Source organism: Tupaia chinensis, unplaced genomic scaffold (assembly GCF_000334495.1).
Source record: "Tupaia chinensis unplaced genomic scaffold, TupChi_1.0 Scaffold140338_1, whole genome shotgun sequence".
NCBI lineage: Eukaryota > Metazoa > Chordata > Mammalia > Scandentia > Tupaiidae > Tupaia > Tupaia belangeri.
This window is the reverse complement of record NW_006200215.1, coordinates 192548-202466: the sequence shown is the minus strand read 5'-3', so window position 1 is coordinate 202466 and position 9919 is coordinate 192548. Positions and strand designations below refer to the sequence as shown.

Below are 9919 nucleotides of genomic sequence, written 5' to 3'. Positions count from 1 at the left end.
GAACCGGCTTAGACTCCGGGGCTCTGGGCTTGCTTTTGTTTCTTTTACAAGGTATTTTTACTTTTTTGAGATTGCAGTCAACATTGTCACACCACAAGTAAAGCCAGAAGTAGAACAGAGGATGCTCCGAAAGCTAATTTGGTCATCCAAGATCATTGAAAATGGTTGACCCGTAACAATATGTACAAAAATATTAAATGTCAGTTAAAAATACAAACAAAAGGTTTCTTACTATAGGGCACATGCACTCACCAGACAGACAGAGAGAAACAGAGAGACAGAAAGCAAGAAATCACCCCCCAGAGGGGATGGCCATGCCACAATCCCTTCTCTTCCATTCTCCTCTCGGGATCTTGGGCACGCATGCACATGTGCCCAGCGTGAGTTTAAGCCACTGGGTCCGGGACTTGAGCCGCGGTCGACTACGTGGGAGTCCAGCGACATAGCCATTACGCTAACTGTTGGTCCCAAACAAAAGGTTTTTTAAAAGTACTTTTAAGAAAAAAAATCAAGATCTTGGCAGTTTTGGTTCTTTTATCCTCCCTGTTGCAAATTCACGTTGTGATTTTTGTTGGGTGGTGGAGAACAGTGTCATCTGTGGGTGGCACTGCCTGTGGTAGGTGAGCTGGTGGGCCTCTTGAAGGTGATCATGTTTAGGTTCTGAGATGGGGAGTGGAGGGTGAATAGCACAACAGCCTTTCTATCTTTTTCTTATGTTTAACTTTTCCTTTTTTGCTGTCTAGTCATCCATGTCAATTTTCTGCTTCTCGCTATGGCATTGTCATCCTCATCATCTTCAGATTTTTATTTGCCCATAGCTGCTTCAACCTGTTCATTTTAATCTCTGTCCTCTTCTCACCATTGCCTTCTCCTTCTGTTGCTGAACTCAAATCAGGTTCGCTTGCCCACGCGCTATAAAACCAAACTACAGGCACATGGTGTGATGAAGGAAAGTACAGCTTTATTGCAGTGCGCAAAGCAAGGAGAGCAGGCAGCTCATGCTGAATAAAAACCCGGTCTCCCCGAGATGTTCCCCGCAAGCGTTTTTAAGGGCAAAATTAGGGGCAGAGGTTCCAGGTGCGTGATTAGTTCAATATTGGTTCAAGAGGGTGTGATCATCTCTTCCACATTCTTTATCAGTGAGGCCTTAGATTGAAAGACTCCTGACTTAAAAAGCCTGTAGACCCTTCAGTCCGAGGAGAGTCACAGCGACCCCAATCAACCACAAGAGTCAGATCTTGCTGTAAAGTACAAGAGGATTTTATTGCTAGCACACTAGGACTCCACTCCTGGTCACAACAGACCCAGTGAGAAGTGGAGACCTGAACAAAAGAAACACATAGGTTATATAGGCACACGTTGGAGGGGTGAGGGGAGAGAGGAATGAGGAAGTAAGATAAGGGTCTTTTAAGTATGGTTATCTTTTTCTGCTGGCTCAGGCAAGAAGGGTTATTTACGCAAGTGGGCTACAAAGGCATTTTGCAAATGTTGCAACTGGGTCAGGTCAGATACTCAGGGTGGTCTGGTGCTGGTTTTCCGGGGGGGTGGGGGTGGGGAATGCATTTTTGCAGAGCAGAGATCTGGCTTTTGGCATGGAGCTGGGCTGGTATGCAGGAAGCTTGAGCAAGCCCCAGTAGCTTACATAGCTCAGTATTGTTTTTCAAGGTGGCGGTGTAAGCTTTTGTATAGAAGTAAGAAGAGCAGGCAGTTAAGTTTAATTTTTACAGAGTATAGTTTGTGCTGAATTTTATTCTTTCAAGATGACCAATGTTCTGTTCCGGGAGGGGGCGAACTCAGGTCTTTGATGCATCTCAGCCTGGAAGTGATGTGGCCAATGACCATTGTCCTACAAAACATCTTAAGATATGTGTTATACAAAACTTCTACATCTTAATTCCTGCAGTTAAGAAACTGATTTCTTTGACAAAGGGGAACGTTTCAAACTTCTTTTTAGTACATTAAAGTGACAGACCGTTTTTAGATAAACGTCATCTATTACTACAGGAAGGGGTGGTTTACTGTAAGCTAGGGTATACATTCAAATAATTATCTCAAGGAGGGAGTGGGTGTAGTCAGGGTCAAGCGACTTGAATGTTACATCTATATTTAAAAGGACCTCTCTTATCAGTCAATCTGGATAGATACTTTTAGTTCTAATCAGTTTTCATTTTGGGAACTTACATTTTCTTCTAAAAAAAATAATAATCAAAAGAAACTAGAAGGTTCACTCCTTTTAAAGGGTCACAACTCAGTTTCACTTCCTGCCTTTCCCCCCTTCTTTTCCTTCTTCTACCTTTTTCTCAGCCTCCTGCTCACCATTTTTTTTTCATTAGCGTCCCCTTTAGTAGAGGGATTTCTTTCAATCTCTTCTTGTTCCAAACTTCCTTCTTCTTCTTTAAGTCTTTGGTGATAACCTTAGAGTTAGTGCTCATGTACACACTTGACATGGTAGGGCATGCCAGTGGTCAGATGCAATGGATTTAAAAGAAAGTGAGAGTTCCTTGACCCTGGCCTATAAAACTTCTGGAATCAGTGGCAGTGGAATAGGTGCATGGCAGAGGCAGCTGCATTGTGGGGGAGCCAGACAGAGGAGCAATGCAAAGATGCCTTTTCAGAGCAGCCAGTGTATATAGTTTTTTAATTCTCCATTTTATTTATTTCTGCTCAAATTTTTTACCTTTAATATTTATTTATTTATTTTGCATTCTTTCACTGTATATCATTATAACATGCAAAATTAATTTTCCCAGAGTACACTGAATATTGTATCAAAGAGATTACCATACTTATAATATTCAAGAGGTAATTTTCCATTTTATGTTGTCTTTTTTTTTAAAAGAAAGAACAGTTTTATTGCAAAGCAGAAAGCAAGGAGAGTGGGCAGCTCATGCTGAAAAGACTTAGTCTCCCTGAGATGTTCCCCACATGCAGTTTTAAGAGCGAAATTAGGGGCAGAGGTCCCAGACACATGATCACTTCAATTTGTTCAGGAGAGTGTGACCATCTCATTGCCATTCTTGATTGACAAGGCCTTAGATGACCAAATTTCTGTTGAGGTTTCTGGAGCCATTCAGCCTGGAGTCTTTGAGCTCACAGCCAGCAGTTTCCTTCCTACAAAGCATCTTACTTGAAATGAAAATTTTCTCTTTCCTTTAAGTGAGAGTTTTAGAGGTCTAATGGCCCTTATTCATGGCCAATGTTGTTTCATTATCTTAATCAGAATCTGAAGTGTTACCTCTTACTCTGAGCCTCTGAGCCATTACAATGTAAATAGTCTCTGAAGTCCAAGCACCTTAGAAGAAAATACATTTTACTTTTAGTTCAGTCCTTATTTTCAGTTTGGGAAATTTTTATTTTTCTGTGACAGAAGGGAAAACTGAGGACCAAATCCATCCCTCTTATGGGAAGCAGGGCGGGGGGGTGGGGGGGGGTCCCTGGGGGGGGGGGTCCCTGTTCAGTTTCCATCTCCTCCTTCTTTGAAGAATTTCTCAGCCCTGAGGGGAAATGGGTGATGACCCTCCTGGTTGCTTCTAGCTGAATGGGGATTTAATTTCAGAGGTCAAGATTGCAGGAAAGGCATACTTTCATTTCAAAGTACTCAGAACTTTACCTTTCCTTTTGAAATACCATTATGCTAGCACCAGCTTCCACTGTTATGTTCCCAAATCTGAAAGCGCATTTAATTACCATATACAACAAGAAGACAGCCAAGTTGCTATCCTTTCACTAGTAGCCAGGTAGCTTATTACTTTATATACCCAGATGAATTTTATTTTACCTAAGATTTGTAAGTGTAACATGCAATGTTGCTATCAGGCAAACTCTTCTCTAATAAGCCAAGACATAATTCAAAGCTATTTTATGGTCTAAGACAAATTCTGCCAATGAAATACAGTGAAACAACAAACTGAGGTAATCTGATAGAATTTCCTGGTATGGTAGTTAGCATTTAGAGTGACTGTACATGAGTTATTGTAGTGATTTGGGGAGTCTATCAAATTGAGCTTCCGCTGTGTGTACAATTTTTTAAAAAGTACTTTTAGCTTTTTAATCTTTTTTATTATTATTGTTTATTATTATTATTTCAATTTCCTTTATACAATCACATTACTTAGTTTGCAAAGTGAAAATTCCAGCATGTGTAGATTTCGCACCAGCCCAGTTGACAATACTATAAGGTTATACCTCAACAGGTAATAACCCATTTCTTTGTCCATACATGCCTTGCCTCTCTATTTTTCTCTTTAATGTCCTTCCTCAGACTCTACTCCTACATCTTCCCTCCTTGCACACTGTATCTGGTATTCACAACCATTTACTATGTTTCTATATCCTTTAGTCAATCAGTTAGGACTATAGAGTGCGAATAATCCATATATATTAAGTGGAGACATACAGTGTCTCTCTTTCATAGCTTGGCTTGCTTCACTCAGCAGTAAATCTTCCATATTCTTCCACTTTCTGTCAAAAGCCAAAAAGTCAGTCTTGTTGTTTTCTATGACTGAGTAGTATTCCATAGAGTATATGTGCCACACTTTTTCAATTGATTCATCTGTTTGTGGGTATTTGGGTTGGCCCCATGTCTTAGCAATTGTGAATAATGCCACAAAAAAAAACCCAAAACATCAATGTGCAAGCACATTTCTGACTAAGGACTCTTCTGTCCTTTCAGTAGATACCAAGGAATGGGATTGCTGGATCATATGGTAGTTCTATTTATAGGTCTTTAAGGAATCTCCAAATTGTTCTCTAGCTGGACTAATTTACATTCCCACCAGCCATATAAGAAAGTTCCCCTTTCATCACACCCCCACCAGCACTTATCATTTTTTTTTTAATCTTAGTTAGTCTGACTAGGGTTAGGTGGTATCTCATTGTTGTTTTGATCTGCATCTCCCTTACATTGAGGGATGCTGAGCATTTTTTCATATGTATTTTGGCTATTTGTAAGTCATCCTTAGAGACAGTTCTTTTCTTTTTTCAACTCATTCTCTCATCTTAATAGGGTTGATCATCTTTTTTCGGCACAGTGGCTTGAGTTCCTTGTGTATTCTGGTTATCAGTCCCTGGCCTGAGGCATAGTTTACAAAAATTGAGCTTACCTCTCTCTTCTTCATTCCTTGGCCACTGAATAAAGCTTATGCCATAACACTCAGTTTTGTTAAGGCAGCTCTGTGACACCTAACATTGAAAGATTCCATTTTTGGTAATAAATTAAAAATTAGTAACAATATTTAAAAAATTTTTTCTTCTCAATGACATTCTAAGGTCATTTTGATTTCTCCACGCTAGTGTTTTATAACCAGAGGCCATTATTCTTTTTTGTTTTCATTAAGTCTATTTGATTTATTTATTCCATCACACACACACACACTGGTAACATTGACAGGGTCTTAACATGGCATAATCCTTCCCCTAGACTTCTAGTCAGCCAGGATCATGAGGCACATGGGAGAACTGTCATGTTTAGGTCAATTTGGGACCCAAACCTGTTACCGAACTCAAATCAGGTCCGCTCGCCCAAGTGCTATAAAACCAAGCCATAGGCACATGGTGTGATGAAGAAAAGTACAGCTTTATTGCAAAGTGCAAAGCAAGGAGAGCGTGCAGCTCATGCTAAAAAGGCCCAGTCTCCCAAGATGTTCCCCACATGCATTTCTAAGGGCAAAATTAGAGGCAGAGGTCCCAGGCACATGATCAGTTCAATGATTGGTTCAAGAGGGCGTGATCATCTCGTGGACATTCTTGATTGGTGAAGCCTTAATCATTCAACTTCCTCTTCAGGTGTCTGGAACCGTTCAGCTTGGAGTCTCTGAGCTCATAACCAGCAGTTTCCAGTCTACAAAACATCTTGCACATTGAAATGAAAACCTTCTTTCCTTTAAGTGAGAGTTTTAGAGGTCAAATGACCCTCACTCATGGTCCATGTTGGTCATTATCATAACCAAAGTCTGAAGACTTATTCCTTACTCCAGGCCATTACAATGCAAATGGACTTTATATTTCAGAAACCCTAGAAAATATATTAGGAGGTTCTTGCTTGGTTTCAGGGACTCAAACCGCGGTCAACTACATGGGAGTCCAGTGACATAGACATCACACCAACTCCCCGCAGAAGTTTTATACTTTGAGGTCTTAGGTTTAGATCTTTGATCCACTTTGAGTTGATTTTTGTCAGTGATGAGAGGGAGGGGTTCAGATTCATCTTTCTGCAGGTGGATATCCAGTTTTTCTCCAGCAACATTTGTTAAAGAGGTTTTCCTTTTCCCAATGGAGTGACTGGTACCCTTTGTCAAAAATAAATTATTTGTATGTTTGGTAGTTAATTTCTAGGGATTCTATTCTGTTCCATTGGTCCACGTGTTGGTTTCTGTACCAATACTATGCTATTTTGATCACCACAGCTTTATAGTATGTTTTTGCATTAGGGAGTGAGATGCCGCCCACTTCTCTCTTCTTGTACAGGATTGCTTTTGCAATACAAGGTCTTTTATGACTCCAGATAAATTGTACAATTTTATTTCTAGATCTATAAATAATGTCTCTGGTACTTTGATTGGGATTGCATTAAATATGTACATTAATTTGTAGAATTGCCATTTTGATTATATTAATTCTTCCAATCCAGGAACATGGGATGGCTTTCCACTTTTTTGTCATTTTCAAAATCTTTTTTTTTACCTTCTTGTAGTTTTCCTTGTGAGGTCTTTAACTTCTTTAATTAGATTTATTCTTAGATATCATACTTTTTGTGGCTATGGTAAATGGAATTACTTTTTTCAGTTCTTAGTTTGCCTGCCGTTCATATATAGAAATGGAATAGATTTCTGTATGTTGATTTTTGTATCCTGCAACTTTACTGTATTCATTCAATACTTCCAGGAAGGTTTTCACTGATACCATTGGGTCTTCTATGTATGAAATCATGTCATGTGCAAATAGAGAGAGTTTCACCTCTTCTTCTCCTATTTGAATGTCTTTTATTTTATTCTCTTTCCTGATTGCATTGGCGAGGAATTCAAGTATTATATTGAAAAGGAGTGGAGAAAGGGGACATCCTTACATGGTACCAGTTTTTAGTGGAAAATCTTTTAGCTTTTCTCCATTCAGGATGATGTTCGCTATGGGTTTTTCATAGATAGCTTTTATTTTGTTGAGAAATGACCCTTCTGTGCCAATTTTTCTGAGAGTCTTGATCATGAAGCGATGTTGTACCTTATCAAATGATTTTTCTGCATCTATTGATATCTTTCTTTCTGTTAATATGCTACATTGCATTTATGATTTTGCCTATGTCGAACCAACTTTGCATCACTGGAATAAAGCCTGCCTGGTTGTGATGTATAATCTTTTTAATGTGTTGTTGGATATGATTTGCTAGGATCTTGTTGAAAATCTTTCCATCTATATTCATCACAGATATTGGTCTGTAGTTTTTCTTCCTTGTCCTGTCCTTATCTGTTTTAAGGATAAGAGTGATGGAGGCTTCAGAGAATGAATTAGGGAGAGATTCACCCTTTTAGATCTTTAGAAATAACTGAGCAGAATGAGGGTTAACTTCTCTTTAAAAGTTTTGTAGAATTCAGAGGTGAAGCCTTTAGAACCAGTGGCATATAGTTGTTCATAGTATCCTCTAATAATGTTTTGCATTTCTGTTATGTCTGTTGCTATATTACCAGCCTTATTGCAAATTTGATTTACCTGGTTCCTTTCTCTTGTCTTCTTGATAAGTCTTGCTCATGGTGTATTGATTTTGCTTATCTTTTCAAAGAACCAGCTTTAACTTTCATTTATTTTCTGTATAGTTTGTTTATTTTCTGTTTCATTTATTTCTGCTTGGATCTTTATTATTTCTTTTCTCCTGGAGTTTTTTGGATTTTTTGCTATTGCTTTTCCAATTCTCTGAGGCATGATCTTAGGTGATCCATTTGCCTTCTTTCCATCTTCTTATGTGCACTAATTGCTATGAACTTCCCTCTTATGACTGCTTTTGCAATGTCCCAAAGATTATGGAGACTTGTGTCCTCATCTTTTGATTTCAGTCTTTATTTCTTCAGTAGTTGTGAAGTCATTCAGGAGCAGGCCATTAGTTTCCATGTATTTGTGTATATTTGAGGATTTCTCTTGAAATTAAAAACAAGTTTAATTCCTTCATGATCGGAGAAGATGCTGGTTAAAGTTTCTATGCCTTGAATATGTAGAGATTTACCTTGTGCCCTATCATGTGGTCAATTTTTGAAAAGGTTCTATGTGGAGTGAGAAAAATGTGCATCTCATGATGGTTTTAGGGTGGAAAATTCTATTGATGTCTGTTAAATCCATTTGTTTTATGGTTTCATTTAGATCCTATATATTTTTACTTTTTTTTTGATCTAGATGATCTGTCCATATAAGATAGTGGGGTGTTGAGGTCCCCAACAATTAGTGTATTCTGGTCTATTTCTTTTAGATATAACAGTCTTTCCTTCTCATATTTCAGTACTCCTGTATTAGGTGCATAGATATTTATAAGTGTTATATCTTCTTGTTAGACTAACCCTTTTACTACAATATAGTGCCCTTATCTGTCTATTCAAAGTGTTTTTGTTTTAAAGTCTATTTTTGTCAGAAATTAGTATCATGACTCCAGCTCTTTTTTGGTTCCCATTTGCATGGAATACCTTTTTCCAACCCTTCTCTTTTAGTCTATGTATGTCTTTATCCATGAGATGCATTTCTTGTAGATAGAGTGTTTCTGTTTTCTTATCCACTCAACCAATCTGTGTCTCTTGATAGGAGAATTTAATCCATTAATATTCAATGTTATTATCAATATTTCTGGATATGACCCTACCTTTAAGTTGGCCATTGTCTTGATTGTCTTTTATTCCTTTATCCCTGGCTGTTCATTGTTTAGTTTTCCTGGAGCAGCACCTTCTTCAGAGTTTTTTGTAGAGCTAGTCTGGCATTGGCAAATTCTTTCAGATTTTGTTTGTCTGAGAAGATTTTAATCTTTTTTCCCATATGAAGGATAATCTTGCTGGATATAATAATCTTGGTTGAAATTGTTTCTCTTTTAACACTTTCAATATGTCTTCCCATTCTTTCCTTGCTTGCATTTTTTTCCATTGAAAGATTCAGGGTTAGCCTGATTAGATAACTTTTGTAGGTCACTTGTCGTTTTTCTCTTGCCAAATTTAGCATCATGTCTTTATATCTGTGGTCTTCGCCAGTCTGGCTAAGATGTGTCTTAGGGAAGATCTTCTTGTGTTAATTTTATTCAGTGTCCTTTGTATTTCTTGATTCTGGAGTTTGAGTGCTTCTCTATACTTGGGAAGTTTTCTTCCAGGATTTCATGGAATAGATTTTTCATGCCCTTATCGTTTTCGGCACCTTCTGGGATATCAATTATTCGAATGTTTGGATATTTAATGGAATCTATGATTTCTTATAGATTATTCTCAATTTTTTTGTTACTTTATCTTTTTTTTCTAGATCAGAGTTTCTATCTTGTACGTCGTAGATTCGATCTTCAGCATGGTCTAGTCAACTTTTAATACTTTTTTTTTTAATTTAAATTTATTTATTTACATTCCTTCACTGTACATCATTACAACATGCAAAATGAGATTTTCCATCCAGATTACACTGTATATTGGTTCAATCAAGCACATCAGCATACGTGTTATCATCAACAAATAATTTTCCATTTCTTATTTCCTAATGTTTTTCTTTTTTTTTAAATTTATTTATTTATTAATTCACTTTACACCATCCCAACACACAAATGAATTTTCCATCCAAAATACACTGTGCATTGTCTCAATCAAGTACATCCACATATATGTTCTCAGCAAATAATTTTCCAATTCTTTCGTCCTGCATACCTTGCCCTTTGTCTTGCCATCCTTGATTCCCCATCCCCCACCCTCTGCTATGT

At 37.8% G+C, this 9919-nt stretch overlaps 1 pseudogene; it reads right to left on the bottom strand.

Annotated features, from left to right (window-relative positions):
* The window catches only part of LOC102494583 (ADP/ATP translocase 2 pseudogene), a 12414-nt pseudogene that overhangs the window by 889 nt on the left and 1606 nt on the right, over positions 1–9919 (bottom strand).